Source organism: Pinus tabuliformis, chromosome 6 (assembly GCF_031772625.1).
Source record: "Pinus tabuliformis cultivar Carrire ecotype Pingquan chromosome 6, CPIR1, whole genome shotgun sequence".
NCBI lineage: Eukaryota > Viridiplantae > Streptophyta > Pinopsida > Pinales > Pinaceae > Pinus > Pinus tabuliformis.
In genome coordinates this window covers 1857562165-1857570894 of record NC_142292.1, presented here as the reverse complement: position 1 = coordinate 1857570894, position 8730 = coordinate 1857562165, and the positions used below count along the sequence as shown (strand labels likewise).

The following is an 8730-nucleotide window of genomic DNA, read 5'->3' as shown; positions in this document are numbered from 1 at the left end:
TTATATTTTCAAGGTTGTAAGTTCACTTGGCACATTCTCTCAGAAATTGGACACCTTAAATCTCTGACGAAACTTGACCTCTTATAGAATAACCTTGAAGGATCATTACCAGACAACATTGGTAGTTTGTACAACCTTCTATATCTAATTATTGTGATTAATGGACTAAGTGGGTGGACTCCAAACACAATTGCTAATTGTAGAAAATTCCAGGTGCTAGATTTGTTATTCAATGCACTAATTGGGCTTCTCCCCGATGATTTCAAAAATATAGAGTCAATTTAGAGTTTTAATGTTGAGGAAAATCTTCTGACAGGGCCCCTTCCATCCTGGCTTGGTGGGTTGAGAAGAGTAACTTCTATAAGGTTATCCAAAAACTAGTTTGAAGGCCGCTTACCTCGAGAACTAGGCAACTTTTCATCTCTCAGAACATTGGGAATTGATGCTAATAGTCTTTATGGATCAATAACATTATATCTTTATAATTCCAAGAGCCTAGACTCTCTCTCTCTTTTTCACTGAATCAATTTACAACTATCACAGAGGTCACTTTTCGAGAGTGCATGAACTTTACAATCATGTTATTGGATGGGAGCAATTTTTTTGGTGGAATCCCTAGCTATCTTTCAAGTCTGTGTTTGGTCACCTTAGACATGTCACACAATAATTTCTTTGAAAAATTACCAGATGAACTTTGGATTTCATAGACTAGGCTTGGAATATCACTCATAAATAACTTCCTTGTGGGTGGGTTCTCTCCATCCATGTCTATTGTGACTAATATCCAAAGGTTTCACCTTGATAACAATTATTTACAAATAATTATTCCTAAAGATGTTGCAAAAATCAAGAATTTAACAAATTTATCACTTCATGGAAATAGGCTCAAGCAAAATTCCTCCTCAAATTTTTTACTGTGTCAATATTGTGGCTGTTGATTTGGGAATTAATGATTTGTTTGGCACAACCCAAGAAAGATTGGGCAGCTAGAAATTTTGGATAACCTTTTCCTTTCTCATAACAAGCTTTATGGTTCCATTCGAGGTGAAATTTTTGTTAGATACAAGGAAATATTCCCATTACCTAATTCCAAGTTTACACAACACCATGGACTATTAGACCTTTCGTGGAACAATTTTACTGGGAACATTCCTTAGCAGATTGGGAATTGCAGTGTGATAGTTTATTTAAATTTACAAGGGAGCCTACTTACTGGTCATGTTCCTCGTAAAATTTCTTGGCTTGCAAATCTGACTTTGCTGGATTTGTCCTTCAATTTTCTTAGTGGGCCCATTTTACTTTATTTGAAGAGACTCCAAAACCTTCAAGGTCTATTTTTTTCTCATAACCAGTTTTCTAGTAGTAATCCTATGGGGTTAGGAAGGATTTTAGGCATTGTGAAGCTTAGTTTAAAACATAACAAACTGATGGGCACCATTCCTATAATGCTTGGAAATCCAAAAAGGCTCACTCATTTAGATTTGAGCAACAACAATCTCACTGACAGTCTCTTACAATCTTCTTTTCCAAATCTAGAAAATCCTTTATTGTTTTTGGATTTGAGAAATAACATATTTATTATAGGTAATCTATCTTCGCTAGGAAATCTTGCAGAGATGGATAACCTAGCCTCGGTACTTGGACCTTTCCTCCAATCATCTTGAAGGTATCATTGCTCCCAATTTGTGTAAAATATTTTTCCTCAAGTTCATAAACTTCTCATAAAATGCATTACTGGTAGAGATTCCTGAGAGATGCGAGAATTTTAATTTGTAATTACTTTCCAACCCGATACTGTGTGGGTAGCCAACCGGTATTGTGTGTCCATCAAGATCCTTCTTGAGAAAAGGTGTTGTATGCGACATAGAAATAGGGAGTACACTTTCATTTCTTTGCTTGATCTTGGTTGTTATTAGGTGGAGTATGTTGAGACAAGAGGCTTTTGTGAAAAATCCATAGAAAACAATGCTCACGGCTCCTCTTGAACCTAGTGACTATGGCTCTATGCTTCTTGATACTTTAATATCCTAGCATTGAGACATATCTTGGTCTTTGCTAAGTAGACATGTACTACTTTGTGTTTCCATTTGAATTCTCTTTCACATCTACAATATTGATCTCTTGCACATTCTAATAACATGCATTAAATGAGTCCACATTTTTAGTTCGCTTTTAACATCTATCAAAGTGGGGGCTCAAATTTTATTTTTGAAAATAGACCGTGCCTTTATCTTGACAATCTTCCATCCTCAAGCTACTGGATTATGTTGCCTTCACTAACCATTCTTTGCTTCCTTCAGAGACTCTATCTCCTTTTCCTACATTTTCTTCCAAGTGAAGCTTTCCACACATAGGACTCCACCTTCTCAAGGTGTTCGACTTTTGTCCATCCCATAACTTCATGCTTTTTGAAAGTTGTATTATACGTTTGAACTCTTAAATTCTTTCTTTCCTACAATAAGAGTTTGAGAAATAAATCACGAGGTAATGGAAAGAGATCACAAATTTAAAATTGAAGTTTCATTTATCCTCTTTTTCAAGAATACAATGATTCAAAGAAATTACAGAGTAAACATCATGTATAATAGTATAGTTATAGAGAAAACCACCCAAAGAGAGGGTATCAAAAAAAAATACTAATGTGTACATACTATTAAGAGCTAAAACCTTAGGAGAAATTTCATGTACAAGGGTACAAGGAAGAGAATATCATGAATTCTTGGAGCTATTATCTAGTATTTTGGAGGAATACATAGAAGGATGTTCCTCCTCCAAGTCAACAATCATTGTATATACATCTCTACTAACATCCAAGGTTTTATAGAAGAAATCCTGTATAGATGGTTGACTAGATGAACTTGTGAAATGTGTTGTTGCTTGGAAGAGGCATCTCACTAATGGTGCTTAGACGAAATCAAATTCTTGTTGGTATGACGTGAAGTATCTTAGGCTCTGAGATGATATTTCTACAGGGCCCCTTAAGAGGGTGGGAAACTCATTCATGAAGAGCATATAATCCACTGAGGTCTCATGGATCTAGAATCAAAGAAGGTGTTTCACTTGGCTTGCCACATGGTACCTCCAGTAGATGGGAGCATCGAGAAAAACTATGTGATTGTCCTAAGGGTCCCCCGCATGAACAAAGATAGGCGCATCTAATTCAAATATTGGAAGAAGGTCAAAACTGAGTTTTATGATCCTTGAATAGACATTAGAGCCCCCTTTTAATCACATAATGAATGGGATGATGGAGTATGAAATGTTGTTAGTCTTAGTCTCTTGTAGATGTGTAATAAACTAAGTGGGTGTTACCTGAATAACCACGTGAGCTAGACATCCAATTGGAAAATTGACTTGTGAGAGGTTAGCCTATGAATATATACTATATTTGTTGTTACGATTTTTTGATGTCATCTTATGAGTTATTTGAAAAATTCTTTTCTTCTTTGATTTATGATATAATTCTTGATAAACTTATTTCATTTGTCTTGCTTCAAAGGAGTTTCATCTTTGGTAGTCATTAATGTATTTCCATGCGTCTGTTATAACCTTAAAAAAATCTAATTAGAAGAGAATTTTTGGCTTACAATATGAATGATTATTACTGCAGGGGTATATAAATGTCAATGTTGCAGTGAAAAAACCAAAAATGAAAGATGATTTTAAGCCAAAGCTAAATCTTTCAAAAGAGAGTATCCAGACAGAAAATTGTGGCCACAAAGTTATTGATGGAGAAGAAGAGGTTTCTTTCATTCTTGGTCATATTAAGGATTATGAGGAAATCCTTTCACCTAGGAAGAATCAAATTTAAGTAGAATGTGAAAAATAAACAATGTTTCTTAATGTGGAATATCTGAAGAGAAACAAACTTGTAGAAAATCGCTCTGGGTCAACAAAATCAGATAAAATGGACTATGAAGAATGTAGTATTTTTCTATAGACAGGTCCCCAATGGTTGTACCCAATACAACAAGGAATTTAACTATGGAGGTTGTAAGATGATCTACTATGAAAAATGAGGTGGAAATTCAATGTGTTGTTGCCCACAAAGATGATAAGCTAGGAACAAGAGACATTTCTAGTTTGGAATGAAAATGAAGTTTTTTCAGGAAGGGATTATGGAGTAAAAATTTGAGTGGATCCATTACTCAAAGTTCATTATGCTTTGGACGAGATAAATTTTTTTATGGTGAATATGAGTTTAGTAATATTGACAAAGCAAAATTTCTGCATAATCTTCATAAGCATGATTTGCAAGTGGGCTGACAAATTGATAAACAGGAATCCAAGTGAAATGCAACATTAGAGGCAAATGATAGAAATTATTTTTAAGAAAGTCAGAAAAGGATAATTGTTATTGGTTCAGGGCCTTTTGAGCTAGCAGTTGTTAGGAATTTGCAGTGGCTAAATTGTCATGTAACTATTTTGGAAGCATGAGATAGGGTAGGTGGAAGAGTTTATACAGATTTTTCATCAATTTTAGTGCCAATGGATCTAGGTGTTAGCATTATTACTGGTGTTGATGCACATGTGGAAACATAAAGAAAACTAGATCCATCTGCATTGCTTTGTACACTGCTTGGTCTAGAGTTGACAATGCTAAATAGTTACTTCCCTCTATATGATTCTGTGACTCGTTAAAAGTTCCTGCCACCTTTGATGAGGCACTCGAAGTAGAGTATAACATCCCATTTATGATACGGTGATTCTTATTACTTGGAATGGAGATGTAGAAATGCACATTTCTATGGATGAGGGGTTAGAATATGCTCTAAAAAAAGTGACACAATGCTTGATCAAGCTCAACTGGTTCAGAGTTGGCAAGTAGTAAAGGTCTTCTTAACAATTCTGAATTCCTTAGTGGGAGACTTAGAGGCATTGAGTGAAACAGTTGATTCTAGCATAATGGAAATTTCTTAAAGTAATGTTTTAATAGTTGTAGTTAAGGAAAATGGAATTAACATGGAATCTCATACTGATAAACTAAATTTATCTGATAATTCCAGCATGGAATAACAAAGCCTCAATCCACTTGAGAGATGAGTTATGGATTGAAATTTTGCTAATTTGGATTCACTCCCTTGCTGGAATCAGGATGATACTTATGGAGAATTTTTAGGAGCTCATTGTATGATTAAAGGAGGTTGTAGCATTATTATGGAGGCATTAACTAAAGGTCTTAATATTCAACCAGGTAATGTTGTAACAGATATTTCATACTCTATGAAGGACCTAGAGTCAAAAGGTGGAATAGAGAGAGAGGTCAAAGTTTTCAATGAGAATAATCAAAAGTTGTTGGTGATTTAGTTCTAATAATTGTACCCCTTAGTTGCTTGAAAGAAAATACAATAGAGTTTTCACTAGCTCTTCCATATTGGAAATTAGCCTCCATTCAACAACTTGGATTTGGTGTCTTGAACAAGGTATTTATGGGATTCTCGATGGTCTTTTTGGATGAGAGTGTGGATTATTTTGGGGCAACTGTAGAGAGCACAAATTTATGAGGTTCATGTTTTATGTTTTGGAATCTGAAGAAAATAGTTGGTGCACCAGTTCTGATTGCTATTGTAGTTGGAAAGGTTGTAATAGATGGTCAGGATTTAGAAACCTTTGATCATGCTAAAAATGTCGTCATGATCCTCTAATTTTTTTTTGGAGAAAATACTATACCAGACCCCATTACATATGTTGCTACAAACTGAGGTAGTGACCGATTTAGCAGGGGTGCTTATTCTTATGTTGTCTTTGGTGCTTATGGAGAGCACTACGATGTTTTGGGTAGGCCTATAGAAAATTTCTTATCCTTTTTTGGGGAGGAAACCTATAAAGAGCATCCAGATACTATTGGTAGTGCACTGATGAGTGGTCTTTGAGAAGTTGTTTGAAGCATTGACATTCTAGAAAGAAGGGAGGACTCCATGGAAGAGGCTAAGGCTATGGTTTTTGCACAATGGCAGACTGATAGTGAAAGAAATGAAGTGAGGGACATGTTTAGGAGGTTTGATGCGAGAGAGATTTTCGATGTTCTTTGAAAAGGATATTTTAATGGGGAATACAATCCTTTGAGAAAATATGCTTTACTTCGAGACATGTTTTGAAATTCAAAGACAACAACTGGGTTTCTATGTTTAGAAAAGAAGTTGTTGTAGCTACATGTTGTTGCTATGAATTCTTTTGTTGGCACAAAAGAAAGGCTTGTCATTCTCAATATATGGATCCTAGCATGCTAAATGCATTTTCCTAAAAAAAATTGCAAGTTCATCTAATGGATTTCAAATCAATTATCAAGGATTACCTTGCCATTTCATTTTGCAATGACATTGTAATATTATGAGTTTATTTCAAATTTCATCAGTGACATTCCATTATTTATAGAAAAATAAATTGTTTCTCTTTCGAATTTGTTATGCATAGATTTTCCTCTAATCAACTCAAAAAGAAGTATTGCATGGCTATTGTCATGTGTCATTAACTTGCTCTCATTCCCACTCCAGAAATTCCAATTTTCCAATTGAGTTGATAGTTCATATTAAGCTGGCATGGTTTGTGAATTTAGGAACGTTTTTTTTATTATCTCTATATTCTTCAAGTTTAAAAGTGTAATGAAGCCTCGTGCACCTTATTAGTATAAATTTGTTTTCAGTTTGTACTTGATTACTCTATATTTGAGTACCTCTACATCCTAAACAAGTCAAACTTTAATATAATTTAGTTCTTGATTTGCAAGGGACATTAAAGATGTTGTTGAAAATATATTAGAAAGAAAAATGGGTGAAGAATGAACCTTTATGTTATATTTCTTCATTTTGCATGGGGCAAACAAGATTACATGGGAAAATATGGGACACAACTCTTGTGCCACTGTGTACAATTTCTATTGATTTCTTTAGCTGATATGATTGCAGTACAAAAATCTCGTAAAGACACTGAAACTTCACCATAGCTTGTCATTATTTTTTTCTCTTTTTTTCTTATGTTATTGTTCTAATGATATAGTTGATCCTAGATGCTCCAAATGTTTTAAATGAATAGATCATTTTATTCATGTTCCAACAATGCTTTTTTGATAAATAACGAAGGAAGTTTGTTGCTTGATTTTATAGTTAAGAGTAAAGTTTGTATTTGATTCATTATTTATTTGCAAAAGTTGCTAGTCCAGTTCAAAAAAGAAGATACTCAATTTTATATGGTATGTTTAGTTAGTAAGAAGTCCTCTTTTCAAGTTCACTGCATAATATTTCAACCAAAAGTGTCTAGAGTTCACTTCTATAAGGGAGCCACGAAGAATCCATGGTTGGGAAAGCATAGTTTGTAGTAGAAATACATCAGGTGAGAAAGACTCACACTCTAGAAAATTATCTGGAAAGGGAATAAATATTGCTTGAGGGGTTGGCATTCAAAGGTTGATACTTGATACTAATACTTCCTAACAAATCCCGAAGCCCTACAAAAGTGTAAATTATGGATTGAATGCAGATAAAGCAATTCCCAGGAAGGATGGGCTTTCTCCTGGATAACAAGAAAAATAGGATCTGCGCTATGGGAAGATAAAATAACAAAATATTCTTTTTTATGGTAATTCCTATCTAGAGGTTAATACAAAGGATTTCTAGAGAAATCAAACCAAATCCGTAAGTGCTATAACTATTGAGGAGTGCAACATTAATGGTGAAAATAGTGAAAAAAAGGTTGGAAATGTGAAATACAACTCAAATTTTACCTTCAGACCTTGGTGAAAGGGAAAAGCGAAATGAAGACTTGGAAAAGGGGACCGTTGAGATAGAAAGAAAAAAATACTCTGAACCTAGTGAGAACTCAAAAGGTACCATTAAGGCTTCTCTATCCATTCTCACGAAAAATCTATAGCACACATGAACATGCGATGAATTTACTAGCAAGCATATTTGTGATTGAAATCTCAAAATATGAGAATGCAAATGTCATAGGAAATTTTGTAACAACTTTCATGAGAACCTAAGAGAATTTATCCCATGATGGTTTATCAGGTTATGCATCCAAACTCAATTCACCTCATAGTGATGATGTAGTAGGTAAAAATGTGTTGAATATGAAGAAAGACAAGAATGATCACTATTCCATGGATCATCGAGATGATTCTAGAACCAACTTGGATACATTTCAAAATGCCGAATTTACTGGTGAAAGGAGGATGCATTGAATTCCTCTATGAGGGATTTGGAAACTAAAAATGTTTCTATGGTAGGAGATGGTATAAATGGCCTTATTGAAGACATCATACAAGAGCAATCATTTCCAAATAAGGGTGGGGAACAACAGAAGGATGAGTTGTGTTATGATGTTGAAGAACTGTACAACAAAGGAAAAGATGGATTTGATTCAGACTATGAAAAAAAATTGAACTAGAGTGCAAATACAAACCAGAGGGACTTAGTGGACACCAAATACAAGATGCAGTCAATTTACAATAAGAAAAGGTACATGTTAGGGGCATTAGTGTACAAGGAGACAACCAAGGAAGTAGTAAACATTGCTTGGAAAAGGAAAAAGAGGTTGGATATGAAAACCAAGAAAAGCTAAGTGAAGGATATGCTCCATGCACTGGGGCCTCTGATTCTGATGTTAGGGAGCCAAATAATTGTCATTCAGGGCTTTTTGACAATGATTTTGTGCAAAATACACATCAAGTGGAAAATGAGGTTGGAAAAATAAGAGGCCCATGACAAGTAGTCTGGCTATAATAAGATGTCT

The 8730-nt window shown here is 34.6% G+C and overlaps 2 pseudogenes; both read left to right on the top strand.

Moving 5' to 3' along the window:
- Nucleotides 1-4008: 4008 nt before the first annotated feature.
- Nucleotides 4009-4828, top strand: LOC149266483 (lysine-specific histone demethylase 1 homolog 3-like; annotated as a pseudogene).
- A 134-nt stretch (nucleotides 4829-4962) lies between these two features.
- LOC149266482 (lysine-specific histone demethylase 1 homolog 3 pseudogene) lies at nucleotides 4963-6943 on the top strand (annotated as a pseudogene).
- Nucleotides 6944-8730: the final 1787 nt, after the last annotated feature.